A 16369-nucleotide genomic window follows, 5' to 3' on the forward strand; every position below is an offset into this window, starting at 1 on the left:
TTGGCAAAATTGGAAAGACTGGTTTTAAAAGCAAAAACTATCAGTCTGAAGATGTGTTAGAAATTGTGCATACTGACCTATGTGGACCCATTGGAATAGAAATCTATAGTGGATAAAAAATCTTTATTCTTTTTGTTGATGACTATTCAAGAATGATGACTATTATGTATCTTAGAGAAAAGTTAGAAGCATTTCAAAAATTCAAATGGTATTTAGCAAGAATAGAGAAGGAAACAGGGAAAAGATTGAAATGCTTAAGATTAGACAGAGGTGGTGAATTCATCTCCAATGAATTCAATAACTTTTTCATTGAAAGAGGAATTAAAAGATAGGTATCAGCCCCTGGTACTCCTAAGTAGAATGGAATAGCTGAAAGAAGAAATAAACCTACCATGGATTGTGCAAGGACTCTAATGATTGAAAAGAATGTTGCTATCAAATACTGGAAGGAAGCCATCAACACTATAGTTCATACTTTAAACCGATTACAGTTGAAGAAGGACTCATATAAAACACCCTATGAATTATGGTATGGCTATAAACCCAATGTAAGCTACCTAAAAGTATTTTGAAGTAAACATTATATCTTGAAAGAATGTAGGAAAGGCAAGTTTGATGTGAAAGGTGATGAAGGTATATTCTTAGGATATTCTTGCAAAAGTAAGGCATATAGATGTTTGAATTTATCTACTCATAAAAATCATAGAAAGTGCACATGTGAGAATTGATGAGTTTGTAGAAAGGATTGAAGAAGTAAGCAAAAATGAATTAGAAGATTACAAGAGATTTGTTTACATTGAACGTGATACATTGCCAGACACATCTATCAATAAGGAGACTTCTACTCTCGAGTCTTCCTCAGTTACCGAGTTACAAGAAGTTCAAACTAAGTCACGAGGACTTGAGTCACATTATGAAGCTACCAAGCCAATGTCTATCGAGTCTAAGAAACTAGAGCTAGAAGTTGAAATTCAAAATGAAGATAGTGGAATCATTCAGAAGGAAAAGAACCTATATTGGATAAGTATGTCAGAAGGAATTATGCACCTAATCAGATTATTGGAGAGAAATTAGAAGGTACTATGACAAAAAGTAAGCTAAAAGGTACATGTTTTCTTGCTGATTTTGAACCTAGAATTGTTAAAGATGCATTGAAAAATGAAAGTTGGATTGAGGCTATGAATGAAGAAATAGAGAAAATAGAGAAGAACAAAACTTGGACCCTTGTTCCTAGGCCTAAAGATAAAAATGTGATTGGAACAAAATGGGTATTCAGAAATAAGCTAAATGAAAATGGACTAGTATCAAGAAATAAATCAAGACTGGTGTGTAAAGGATATTCTCAAGAAGAGGGAATTGATATTGGTGAGACTTTTGCTCCTATTGCAAGATTAGAAGGTGTTAGGACTCTACTTGTGTATGTTGCTCACAAAGGATTCATAGTATATTAGATGGATGTTAAGTCTACATTCCTCAATGGTATTCTTGATGAAGAAGTCTACATTGAGCAACCAGAAGGTTTTGTTGATTTAGAAAAAAGGGATATGGTTTGCAAATTACACAAAGCATTATATGGTTTGAAACAAGCTCCTAGAGCATGGTATGAGAGGTTGCACAACTACCTTATATAGATTGGTTTTCAAAGAACTAATGACAATATTAGTTTGTACATCAAGGAAGAACCAGATAATAAGATTGTACTAGCAAAGATATTTGTGGATGACACTCTATTTATAGGGAATAATGATCTATGTAAAGAATTTTTAGAACAAATGAACAAAGAGTTTGAAATGTCCATATTTGGTGAGATAAAATTCTTTTTTGGACTTTAGATATAGCAAAGAAAAAATAGTATCTACATTAATCAATATAAGTATATCAAAGAGATACTCAAAAAATTTGGGATGGAAGATTCTAAACCAGTTGGAACCCTCATGTGTACTCGACTAAATCTTACCAAAGATAATGATTCAAAAGAAGTAGATAAGACCTTATACATATCAATGATTGTAAAATTACAATATGTAGTTCATACAAGGCCTGATATTGCTTTAGTAGTTGGAATAGTGGCAAGATTCTTAGCTAAACCCATAGAAAATCATATGATGGTGATCAAAATAATTTTGAGATATCTGAAAGGTACTAAAGACTATGGTTTATGATATAAATGTGAAGGAAACTTAGACCTAAAGGTATTCATTGATGTTGATTGGGTAGGAAATTTTGATGACAGAAAGAGTACAAGTGGTTGAGCATTTTTTCTTGGTAAAAGGTTAGTATCTTGGACAAGCAAAAATAAAAAATACACGTCCCAATCTAAAACAAAAGTAGAATATGTTGTAGTAGTAGTGAATCATTCTAATATTTTTTGGTTTAAATAGTTGTTGGAAGACATGAAAGTTGAGATCAAAGAACTAGTTGTCATGTATTGTGATAACACCAGTGCAATTAACATATCAAAGAACCTTGTGATGCATTCCAAAACTAAGCACATTGCTATAAAATATCATTTTGTCAAAGAATTGGTGCAGGATAAAAAAATTAGATTGGAATATGTTCATACAAAAGAATAGATTGTAGACATATTCACGAAGCCATTACCTAAGGATGCATTCTTGTATCTAAGAGGTAAGTTAGGGGTCATTCCCCTATCTAAAGCTCACTAAATAAAGTTTTAATGATGCATCAACAGGAACCAAGTTGAAGATCAATCATCTGATGCAGTATAGTCAAAAAGGAATATTGCATATGAATCAGTACTCAAGGTACATTGATACTAATTTGGTATGTGTTGTCTTTGGCATGTGTTGTGAAAGAGGGAGAAGTTTACTGTCATATCTTTCTAAAATTTGTTTTGAGAGAAGTATAATATCAAAGAAGTTATGTAATTCCTTCACAGAAGGAGATTAGTGCATGAAAAGAAATTTTTTGGCAAAAATCTAAGAGGGAGAAACTTTCTATCAGAGAAAGTCTTATTGTCAAATTTCATTGTGCTATGACATGTTGTGTTGCCATCAATGCCAAAGAGGGAGATTGTTGGATACAATTATCTAATTGTGTGTTGTCTTTGATGTTACACAAATGTCATATTAGTTGTCAATTAGTGCTTACTGAGCTCACTTGGTCAGCAAGATAGTTTCCCTTTCCTACCGAGCATTCTTGAAGATTACTCCATGAAGACAACATCTACCGGTCTCACTCAGGTGTCGAAAGAATTCTAGTAGGAAATAGTGTTAACCAAGCTCACTCAATTTCCAAAGGATTTTTTCAAGTTTGTAGTGTTAACTAGGCTTCTATTTGTTAACACAAGAAATCATCTTAGAACCAGTGTTTACCGAGCAAGGTCGGCCAATGAAAGATTTTGTTGATAAGAAGCTTAATCATTTTAAGTATTGTTTCTAGCTAACTATGGTGATGATTATTGGTCATTGTAATTTGTAATTGAGCTGACTTGACAATCTGGATGGTATAAATGAAAAGTCAAGTTGAGATTTTAGTGTGTGTGCAAATATGTTGATTGAATTAAGAAAGTAAGAGTGAGAGTGAACTTGAAGGATAAGAAGGTATGCTTGTGGACCAGAAAAGTTTCGTTCAATCATGAAGGATCTAGTATGAAGCAAAATAGAGATCTATAATCAGCAATTCAGTTGCATCACAATCAGTTCATTTCATTGTTACTTTCTTACCATTGTAGCAGTGATCTAAAATCTCTTAACATAGCTGGTTTAATAGCTAGTTGTAAATCCACTAACAAGGTGACAATTCCATTGAATTTTTTTAAGACCTCATGCAAGGCCAGTCCTTATAGGGTGATTAAATCCTCTAACAAGGTCACACCTAACAATATGTTTTTTAACCTTTTCTCGGGTTGGCTCCTAATATGGATCACTTTAGAAGAGTGAAAATAGTAACTAATTACATTGGTGGTTTTTCCCATATTGGGTTTCCATGTTAAATCCTAGTGTCTCATGTGTTCATGTTATTTCTCTTATGTTTTCAAATTTATCACTATTAATGTTTTAAGATTAGTTAAAAGTAAATCACACTCTATATTTATCGAGTTACAACAGTTTATGTGTGTTTACTGAATATCAATAGCAATCAGTTTTTATTGTTGACATCCAAGGGATCTAGGATTTATTTTAGTGGTAACTGATTCAACCCCCCCTCTCAATTACTCCTATATTTCCAACAAAACTAAGAGTTTAACTACAAGATTTTGTGAATACTTGCTATAGCTGGCTCTACTTTTCCACCAAATAGTTAGAAGCATTTAAAGGTGATGAGTACTGGCTTAGTTGGGGAAATTTAAACTTCACAAGTTAATAAGTCAAGGAGGAGGAGAATAATTGACATAGAGGGGGTCAAAGTCATTGTTGGCTTGTGGAAGAGGAAGTGTAGGAGGAGTTTGAGCAATCTTCGTTCCATTTTAATTTCCAGTGCAAATCATTTAGATGCTTGAATGCTATGATTCTTGAATAGTTTCATCTATTGCGTGGTGTCTATGAAATGAAAAACTCAAAACCAACTCTGTTTTTATTAGTTTCTTTTTTTTAGTGGAAACTCTAACCAACATCCATTAACCATTTCAGAACTACATCTTCAACTTTTTCTTTTCCTACTAAGATGGTACCAAATGTCCCATTGAAAATATTGAAAGTTCATATGGAATGGGTTATTATAAAAAACAAACTCTTTTCTATCCAAGCATATACTCTCTAAAAATTTTGAGAACTTAGATTTACTTATTGAGTGCTATCAATTTCAGGAAGAAGTGATTAACAATTTCTTATCAATTTGTTTGGTATCATTTCCAAGTTGAGCATGCCAATAGAAGTTTTGACATGAATGCTCAATATTTTAACCTTTTCTTTTGTATTTTAGACCAATTTGACATTTTATTTTGTTTTGATGTGAATACCGATTATTGTTCCAAATTTTTGGGGTTATTTTCAAGCTAGGTAAGCTAATAACGATTAGGCTTAAACATTTTATTTTGTCCCAAAATGTCTCAGCGATAATGAGATAACAACATAAATGCCTCTTCAATGGCACCACTGGTGTAAATATAGGACTGGGTGACATCTTTCCACCAGGCCACCTCTATTCATGGCCTTCATTTTCAAAAATGAAAAAATTATAAACAACAGAGTATGTCCAACTTAGTTTTTATTACATGACGTGTTTTCCCTCTGGCCAACTCAACTCTCTATTTAATAGATGGGTATTGCTTCCTTTTATTTTATTTTATTTTATTTTAACATGGCATCTGTTTCTAAGTTTTTGTGTATTTAAATAAAAATTTGTTTTAATACGATAAGAGATGAGAAATCACTCTATCTCCATGTATAATTTGAGAAAATAGGAAATTGGTTTTCATTATGGAGTATTATCGTTTAATCACTAGATTCAATTTGGTTAAAATTAACTTTTGAAAACTCTTAATATTTTGTAGCACTATTCAAAACTAGATTTGAGAACTGGAGCAAATCCAATGCCCTTGACCATAAAAATGCCTTACCCATGGCAAGAGTTAGAAAATTCAAGACTCTTGGAACAACAAAAGAGTGATAGGGGTGGATGGGTTGGATCCATAATCAATAATTAAACACAAAATATACAATATAGGCAATTATAGAAATTGTAGAATCATTTGATTGTCTGACCAATAATACAAAAGTACATTACATTGTGCCTCTTTTATAGAGGTATTTGATTATTTCTAGAAACATCTAAATTATCTAACATAAGACAAATAGACTTTTCTAGAATTATCTAAACATAAATGCCTTCTAGAACCTAACCCTATTTAGTAATCCAACAATTTCAAGAATCCTCTATTATGCATTTACATCTCATTTGAGGGAAAATTACACATTCCAACACTCCCCCCTAATTTCAACCTCAAATGTTGTTGCATACAAATCCAAATCCTTTCTTCTACCTGATGCCAAAAGCTAATTTTTGATAATCTTCATATCTATTAATGCCTTCATAAATAATATCTTTCAAGGCTGTGACCTTTAATTTCAACAAATATTTTGTAAGCAATTGGCTACCGACGATTTCCTCATTTCACATGATCCACTGATAATCTTGTCTCATTTGTCACAAATGTCGATGATAGGGTTTACTAATAACCTTTTGCCTCTTTGATGCCTTGCTCTTATCTATTTCCCAATGCTGCTACATTCCTTCTTACACTTGAACATTTGTACCTAAATAAACCATCGATCATTCTTACAATTATTTGTCATTTGATCCATAGCTCAATCCACAATCCATTTTGATGCAACCTGCCATAAAATCTTTATTGTAGTCTCTATTCCAACATGTCTTATCACAATGATTTTTCAAGTGAAAAATATTACAAGGATGTATATCCCAACATCAATCCTTTGTATGTCATTTCCTATTACAATGTGAACATTGTACAATCTATATGCTTTCAATTGATTCTCTTGAACCTTTATTCATCTTTCCAATGCCTACATCATATCTAGAACTTGCATATTTTGGCCTAATTGTAGTCTCAATCAAATTCCTTAATCCCTATTCATCCTTTCCTAAACCTTTGCCTTTAAAATACATTCTTTCCATAATCTTCAAACCAATATTGTCATTATAATAGCTAGAAGTTCTATCAATACAATTTTCATGTTTATCATTACACTCTTTTTGCAAATAATTTCAAAAAAATCACATTTCTCATTCTCATAATCACTCAAATCATTTGTGTCACAAGATACATCACATACAAATGGTTTCACATTCAAAAATTATTTCTCTTGTTTCAAAGTAGACAATTCCTTCTTTATCATACTATTTTCCTCTTCCAATTTCTTCAAATTTTCTTCTAAAACTTTGTTCTTTTTTTAAGCATCATCAAACAACTTTAACTTTTCTTCTAATTTTTTAGTTTTCTCTCTAAGTTTGCATGTTTCCTTCACCTACCAATTATGTACTTCTTCCATAAATTTTAACCTATTTTCTAGCTCTTCAATTTCCTCTATATAAACACTAATTTCTTTTAACAATTTAGACTTTTCTTCTCCCATTTTATTTCTTACTTTTTCCAATTCACATAATAATCTTGCATTTTATTTCTTCACCATCACCAATTCTTCTTCTAACTTATTTGTCTTCACTTTCTGAACCCTACCAAGTTTTTCCATTGAAATCAATCATTTAACACACCTTACTCTTTCTTTTAGAAAATTCTACATACAATTTACTTCCAAATTTTTAATAAAATCTTCTAACAACTTGAAACAATCCCTTTAGACAACTAGACTTTTCACTTCTTAGTTAACACCTTTTTCTAACTATGATCTTCTTTTCTTTTAACAACGATAGGATAATTTCTCAAATACCATTAAATAATTACACCATACCTTTTGTTCTTTCCTCTTCCTTTCTTTTGTTAATAGGTCTTTCCAGTGATTCTATTGTTCTGAAGAATGTGCTTTCTTGCCAACTTGCCCTCTTTCTTGCTCAACGCTTCCTGTGCGATCTTCTTCAAAACAACTATCTTTCTCATAACACAAAAAATCCTCCACAATTTATCAGTACCAACATGCCACTTGTTCTTGTATCATAATCTAAAATTTTGTCCAACCTAGCTCTGATATCAATCTAATAGGGGTGGATGGATTGGATCCACAATCAATAACTAAACATAAAATATAAAATATAGGTACTTATAGAAATTATAGAATCATTTCATTGCTTGATCGATGATACAAAAATACATTAAATTCTTCCTCTTTTATAGAGGTCTTTGATTGTTTCTGGAAACATCTAAATTAGCTGACATAAAACAAATAGAATTTTATAGAATTATCTAAACATAAATGCCTTCTAGAACCTAATCCTATTCAATAATCCAACAATTTTTAGAATCCTGTATTATGCCTTTACATTTCATTTGAGGGGAAATTACACATTCCAACATATAGTATCTTGTGAGAGTTATGTGTGTTTTTGGAGTAAACAACAACTCCAATCATAACCAATGAGAAATGTTGTAAATCAATACCATACATGCAATATTTGTTTCTTTTTAATCAAAAAATTTCACCTCTAGGAGCTACTAAGATTATTGGTGGAATTAAGGGGAGGTAAGGTCATTTAGAGACAATATGAATTATCTTGTGTGTTTCAGAAACTTGATATTCAGGATCAAATTTCTATGATAACTTTCACATTATCAAGCAATCATATGAAATGGGTTTTTGTATAGTAGTAATGTACCAATTACATAAGGAACTTATTTAAATATTTTTGTTTTGAATAAGTTTAGATCTATGGAATAGATCCATAGCTATCTTTCTTTTCTAATGAACTTGAACATCATTTTTTGTCTGTGAAGGTCAGTTTTGTCATTTGGTCACCCTGAATTTTGCTTATTTGAATTTTCAAGATAATAATTATGAGTTGTTTCCTTGTCAGTATATCTCTAGAGAAACTTTGGTTATGGAAATTTAATTATAAAATTTTGTTCAAACTTAATGATCATGTTCAAAAATTGCCATTGTGTTTTGTTTAATGACCCATGGAAAAGTAGTGTTCTTGTTACAATTTTACATTTTTTATATCAGGAAGATTGAATGAAATAGTTCTATAAGAAAAATAGGTAACTCTAAGAATTAAATTTATGTTTATTAAATTATACTCACATCTATTCTCATTTTATCAATTTGAAATCCAATTGAGATGATAATGACATAGGAATCCTGATAATTTGTGATTAAATCTTGTTTGAATTGAATCATAACTCTAGATGTAAAGAAAAGTGGAAGTAGTGATGTTTGTTCTTTATATCTTATCATTTTAAAAATGTGTTGAATTGGAAGGGTCTTGAATGTGGGCATAAAGGGGAGAGTAGACTATTGGGAAAACCTGTGATGTTTTTCCTCATTTTTACCTGCCAATCTTTTACATTATATTGGTTTGTTACTTGGCCAAGCTCATGAAAACAATATGCATATGTTTGAAATGCATGGTTACTTTTCTTGTTTTTCCCTCTTCCACATCCATGTTTTTGTTACTAATAGACATGTGTAAGTAGATTAGATCACATGGCTGCACTAGATCTATCAGATCTAATCATTCCTAAGTAGCTAGGCTTCTCGTGCCAGGGCCAGGGGCTTCTTCTTTTTAGGAGGAATCTTGGGGAGCTAACCACTCTGTGGTTGGGTGGTAAAAGTGCTTGGGCCACACTCTTTTCATGTGATAGTGGATGGACTTTGATCCAAAGGATTTGGAGATAGGGCTACATGCGGATGGACATAAGTCTGATGGCATGTTCATTTTGTGTTTTTGATGATATTTCATGGCTTTATGCTTATATGATGGACTCATTATGTAATGTTTGATGTGCAGGTCAATATTCTTCTTGGATGTATTGTTTACTTGTGATGACATGTCAATTTGACAATTTGGTCAATTATTTAATGTATTTTAAACTTTTGTTATGGATGATGTAACTACCATATGTAATTATCATTGAGCTATCATTTTGCATGATGTTGAAAGACATAAATTATTTTGGGTCTCTCTCTTGAAAGGTTGATCAATGACCAACTCCAAGGTTTCAGATGGTTGTTTTTCAACCTATTTAGTAACTCAATTGAAGATAAATGTGTATGTTCACAAGGAAGCCTTTGTTGGTACACACCAATTTGCACACATGTTGTAATATACCCACAAAGTAAGATATATATTTTGTATTTTTCTTTTTAATAATGAATACACTTTATCAATGCAATATATGAATTCCTATTTTAACCAAGTGTTTGAAAATAAAATAACAAAGATAGAGAAAGAGATTCTAAGAAAATAATTGAGTAGTAAATTCCTAACATGCATAAACCAAAGTAACAACATGTCTTCAAATTCAATTATCAAAATAATCTGATAGGAAACCAATGAAATTAGGAGTAGTGCTTCCTCAACTCCATTGATGCAATCATCAATGGGAACTTCAATAATAACTGAAAGGTGTTTCACGTTTCATCAAATTACAAGGCCACAAAAAGTATGCTCACATGAGACAAAACACTATTTAATAACAAAGATGATCATTTCTCCAATTCATCACAATGAAAAATCCATTAACACGAGGAAAATACTAGAACTAAAAGATCGCACAATCATAACAAAACAATAAAACCATTAGCTCAAATATGATTCATGAACATGCATTCACAAAAAAATAACACACCCCAACAAGAATAACTACACTCAGAATGAGAGCACCAATAGAATATATTATTGTATCAAAATAATGGTCTGGAGTACATATTACATCCATGTATTTAAAATAAATCATCTCATCCTTTTGTGTTAGGAGTGAGAGCTCTTTAAATACAAACTTATGCTAAAAACTAATAAAACAAAGCTAATTATATACAAACTGACTCTCTAAATAGTGCTAAGTAGGTCTCTACGCTTGTTATATTCATTAATGGGTGCATGCATCTTTACATGACTTAAAGGAATAAAAGAATGAGAAGATAAGAAGATAGAAGCCGTGAGATGATCTGGGAGTCTTTGGGGGCTATAAAAGTGGAACCTTGGCCTTCTATAGACATTTCTAAGAGTAGAACTACTGTCAAAATGCATTTCTGATGCATGGAATGCTCTAAAATAGCAACTAGTAGTTAATTGTCAGTGCACTATTTTATTTTTGAAATTGTTAGCACATCTCTATGAAAATCACACCTATGCACATGTACACCTTGGTGATAGGACCCAAAAATCCAAAAAATCTTCTAAGTGTCAAAACTAAATTTCTAGTATCTAGGTTTTCTTCCCCTTTATACCAAAATGGTGTATGGATGTTTGCCTTTGAATTTTTTTATTATTTATGAAACTTCACTAGCCTTTGGTAAATCTAACGAATCATATTATTCTTAACTACTTGTCAGTAGTTGCCTACTTGTATCCTGGTATCTACAAAATCCTCAAGCTTGGTGTCTAGTTCCAACAATGCCTCTTTAGTTTTCAATGTTTATCATACATCATCCTCTAATGAAGCATTTTTGAATGTGTCTCTAAATTTTTGAACTACTAATTGCACTAAGGAAATCTTGGTGTTCACTGATTTCAAAAACCTCAAGCTAGCAACATTATAATAACTTTCCACTTCCAAAAATTGTTCTTGATCTTTATCCTTTATTTTTTGGATTCCTTTGTGTAATCCCTCCATAACCTTATTTTCCAAGGATATTTTCTCTATCCAATCATCTAATTTTTCTAGCTCCTTTATTGAGTATATCTCCATTAGCATCTAGTACCTTTGCCCCTTTATAGATTTGAGTCTTGTAGATCATTAGGCCAAGTACACACTTCATCCATCAACCCAAAATCTTGGTTCATAATGGAAACCAACTTTTTAGCTTTAGATTGGATGCTATGCAATAGATTCAAATTATCTTGTATTATTTGCACTCCCTTCTCCTTAAAATTGTGGTGCCATTGCTGACATGTATCCAAAAATGAATCCATGTGGGCCTTCCTGCTTCCTTCCAAGTGTAGCTCCAAGAATGATCTCAAGATTATCCTGGCCTATAGGTGCCATCACTTCATCCAGGTAGCCTCTTAATAGTCCATTTTACTTCCACAATATTATTAGCTCTAGTGACTCATCCTAATCCAAGTGTTTGAACACTTTCTTGAGGCCTGTAGTAATCAACACTTTCATCTTATCCATTGTGGGCTTTCCCAATATCACCTCCTTAATTTAGTAATCCTTTAGAGTGAGTTCTTTAGTGTTAGCATGAGGTGGAGGAATGGTGATATGTGCTAGAAGATATTGATCTTGATCCTTCATGATGAAGGCAATTGTTTTAGCATCCCCCTTAGGTAGCTTAGGCTTCTTTATTTCTTGTATTAATTTGATCATTCCTTCCTCTTTTGTTAGTTCCATCTACTTCTTTTTCTAAAATATGACTTTTCTTTTTCTAAAATATGACTTCCTTCTTCAGCCATGATGGTGTAGTTCCCAATTGTGGCATGTATTTGGCTAAATAATTTGGTTCTGAAGCAAACTCCTTTCCCTTATTACTCCTCTTCGAAGTTTTCTAATGTTGAGGGAGTTCTTTGCAGGGAGTTTCTATGCTATGTTGGGCTAAGGATCTGGTCTTTGTATCTAGGAGAACTTTTTGATTTTCTTTTTCCATTTGGACTTCTTCATATACTTCATCATCATGTAATTGTGGATATTCTCCTTCCTATGTGTCCTAACTTTCTACTTTTGCTTGGATTATCAAAGGAGGTGAAGCTATTGACCCTTTATCCATTACTATGACTATGTCTTGTGGTGGTGGTGGAGGAATGCCAAGAGTTCCTTGAGGTAGAGGAGGAAATTGATTGTAGTCCTCTCCTAATGGCTTATTTGTTGGAGTATCCCTTATCTTCTCTCCAACCATCTCAATGCATACTACCATTGCCTTAGTTAAAGGAGTTCTCTTATTTAAGGGGAAAAATTTGCATCCTTATCCTCTTCTTAAGGAATGGTTTTTGGAACCTATGGAGAGGGAGTACTCTTCTTCAATTTCCTCCTTTTGATCCCTACCACTTTTTTTTCTATTTGGGCTCTCTTAGGCACTAAAAAGGAGGCTTCTTCCTTTGAGGTTCTTGGTGGTAGGACCCCTTGCTCTTGTGGTGCTTCTAAAATAGGCCCCTATTATTTCTTTAGTTATTTCTCTAGCTTAGTTTTCTTTGGCTCTTGTTCTAGCTCAGCTTGGTGGGCGTCTACCACTTGTTTTATTTCCCTAGGGGCTTCCCTTTTCTTCTTGCCCTTTCCTTTCTTAGTCTCAAAATTCTTGACTTCTTGCTCATGCTGATGTACCACTAGCCTCATTGGTGATTTAGCAAGGTATATTGGTATTGTGACCTTGTTTCCTTTTCCTTTCTTAGGCTTGGCTATAGCCTGGAGAGGTATGGCATGGGGAACTAGATCCATCCAAAATGGTTTCCTAATCCATTCCCTTGTAAGTTCCACTACATGTCTACACCAATGATCCATGTCATCATTCTCCTTGTGCCTTATTTGAAAATTCATAATGAGCCTATCATAAATTTTATCCTTGTTGTACAAGGGATCCATTATCTTAGGGGTGTCCTTGTCCCAGGCCTTCAAGGGTATCTCCATATTGAGCACCTTTTTTGCTAGATGTAGATTCATCCTACAATGGTCCCTAATGCAGACATTGTAGTCATCTATTGCATTCATCCAATAGTCATCCAGGGTTTCCTCATGTATGAACTTCTTCCCCACTAGATGTTGGACCATCCCAATATTATCAAAATATGGACGTGAAGCTCGATAATATTTCAAGGGGTATAGATCCCACTCTAAGTTGAAGGTAGAAATATGTTATTTCTACTTTACCTCAAATACCCCAATAGTGATCAACCAAACCCATGTTTTATCCTATTGTTTCCTCACTCTATTATATGAAAAAGTGAGTTGGTGAGCAATCTTTAATAGTATGAGTTGGTTAGAAGGGTACCTTGGTAGCTTCTTGGGACATAGCAGAGTACTGATTACCTAGAGATATGTAAAAGTCCTAAACTAGATGTAGTAGGCTCATACTTTAGTTATCCTCATTATCTCCTCTACTGACATCCTTTTGGCATAATCACCTTTGAAAAATCTGATGAGGGCAAATATGAAACCATCAGTCACTACCCTATATTTCACACTTTTTAGTGGGATCTTCTTCTTCACTAGCTATGGATATACCACATAGGGTAAAGTATTCACATCTTGCATGCTTCCCTTCCTACACAGCCTTGGGTAATCTATGATTCTAGCTACCAGTAGATACACCATCTAAGATGTCATGTAGAAGTGTGGGTCAGTCTTGATTGAGATCTACTACTTGTCCAAGTTGTCACTTACGATTGTGGCCCAATCAATAGGCATCTTTACAATCCTAATGGTCTTAATGAAGTGCACCATCCATGTCTCTAGGTGTCTTTCTGTAGGAAGGCCCATAGCTCTTCTAAGGAGAATAATTGAATACCTAATATCATCTTTCATGTACCCTCGGGTCATGTCCACCTTTCCTACTCTCTACCCAAGGGTGTCCTATCAATCAAAAATGTGGATTGCACCAATTCCTTGGCGTCTTTCTCATTTTCTCTGTACCACCTGTCTACCCCTTCGTAGGAAATTTGGAGGTATTGGTTTGCCCTTGGAAGGTGGAAAACCTTCTCAATTTTTCTTGGCCTAAGGTTGAGGACTATCTCTCCAGTCACATTGTTTATGACCTTTTCATTTCGTATATAGTATTGGGCTAGTGTCATAATCAGTTCAAAGAATTGAAATGATGTAGGGTGTGAAGTGACATTCACCAACCCACTCTAGATGAAGAATGATACCATTTCTGATCTTTTCGTTGGTTTGTTGCAAAGTGTTAAGGAAGTGTTCTAGTTAATATGATTGAGTTTTATATCCTAGATTTCTATGTCTGTTTCTTGGAATCTGGACTTTTTAGGGGCTCCTTGGTATTTGAATGCTATATGTTTATGTATCATTTTTACCACCATGGTTGAAGAGGATGATGTCATTTTATCTACACAAAAGAGGAAAACATTAGTAATCTGATGTCAGAAGACCAAAATGGGACTCAGTTAGGACCCGAACTAAGGAAAAACTAAGCACAAACTAATTAAAAGTGTTGAAAACTAAGTACTCCCCCCTCAAATGCCTATTTTTCCACACTAGCATAGGTGCATTAGTGTACTCTTATTTTTCTCTTGCAATAGCAAAGTGTGTAGTTTCACACCTGTGCAGTTGCACAATTGTACACCTACAATGTGCACAATTGAGCACATGCACAAATGTGCTTATGCAATGCTTTGGAGGGGAAGTGTTACTTTGTGGTGATTGATTAGGGAAGTACTATACACACTTCATAAATTCTTTGGGGCTTAGAGCATCATCCCAAAAACAAATTTTGGGCTACTATTCGCCAATGGTCGGCTACTATTTGTCAATGGCTAATATTCACCGATGGGATATTGTTTATATTTGTCAATTTATGACCAACATGTTGTAACTAATTTGAACCCTAAAATGGGAAAAATACTTGTATAAAAGGGCTTAGGGTTAGGGACTGTTTCATGAGGTGATGCAAAAATTGGTTCTTGCAATGGTATTGAGCTGTAAGGGGTTATGGATTGTAATTAGGTTGTAATCACTAGATCATAAAATATTGGACTTGTTATTGGGTGGATGTAGCCCAGGGTTTGGGTGAACCACATTATATCTTGATTCCTTGTGTTATTTTTTGTGTGATCTATTATTTTTTGATATTGTTTATATTTGCATGTAATTTTTATTTATGTCTAAGGTTTAATCCTAACAAGTGGTATTAGAGAGATGTTTTTTTTTTTCATTTATTCTCTGTAGGAAAGTCTCACAGTTGAGTGAGAGTCTCATAGTTGAGTGGTAGTGATAGTAGATGAGAGTAAGCTAATGGTTGACAAGTTTAATGGGCACAACTCTCAGTTATGGAAAATAAAAATGGAGGACTATCTTTATCAGAAGGATTTATGGAAGTCATTGGAAGAAAATCAAGAATAAGGGATCTATGTCAAATGACAACTTGGATCTTTTAGATAGAAAGGCACTTGGATGCATTCAATTATGCCTGGCACTATTGGTGCCATTTAATATTACAAAAGAAAAGATGACATAAGATTTGATGGAAACACTAAAGTAAAATTGTAAGAAATACCCTCTGCATCAAACAAGGTATTTCTCATGAAGCATTTATTTAATATGAAAATGACTGAAGGTTGATCTATTGGAAATCATCGAAATGAGTTTAATACTATTACTATTTATTTATCTTCTATGGATATTAATTTTGATGAAGAAATTAGGGCTCTCTTGATTTTGTGTTCTTTTCCTGAAAGCTAGAATGACATGGTAATGACTGTGAGTAATTTTGTTTTTGGCTCTAATACCATAAAATATGATGATGTGATTGGTGTTATTTTGAGTGAGAAAAATCATAGGAAAACCTCAGGTGGATTTACATTAGGAAGTTCTTTGAACACACAAAGTCAAGGTAGAACAACTAAGAGAGTAAGTTATTCTAGAAATCATGAGAAATCAATAGAAAATTCAAATGGGAGGAGGTCTCAATGGAGAGGAACAAATGACTACTAGTACTGTGGTAAAATAGGGCATAAAAAGAAAGATTGTTGGACTCGAAATAAAAATGAAGGAGATAAACTAGATGGAGAAAAGGAGGAAAATTTAGTAAGTAAAAAATCTAAAGAGGATGCTTTGCTTTTGTCTTTAGAAAGTGTTGATGACTCATGGGTTTTAGATTTTGGTGTTTCA

Source organism: Cupressus sempervirens, chromosome 1 (assembly GCF_028749045.1).
Source record: "Cupressus sempervirens isolate cs-2001-9-10 chromosome 1, ASM2874904v1, whole genome shotgun sequence".
Lineage (NCBI taxonomy): Eukaryota > Viridiplantae > Streptophyta > Pinopsida > Cupressales > Cupressaceae > Cupressus > Cupressus sempervirens.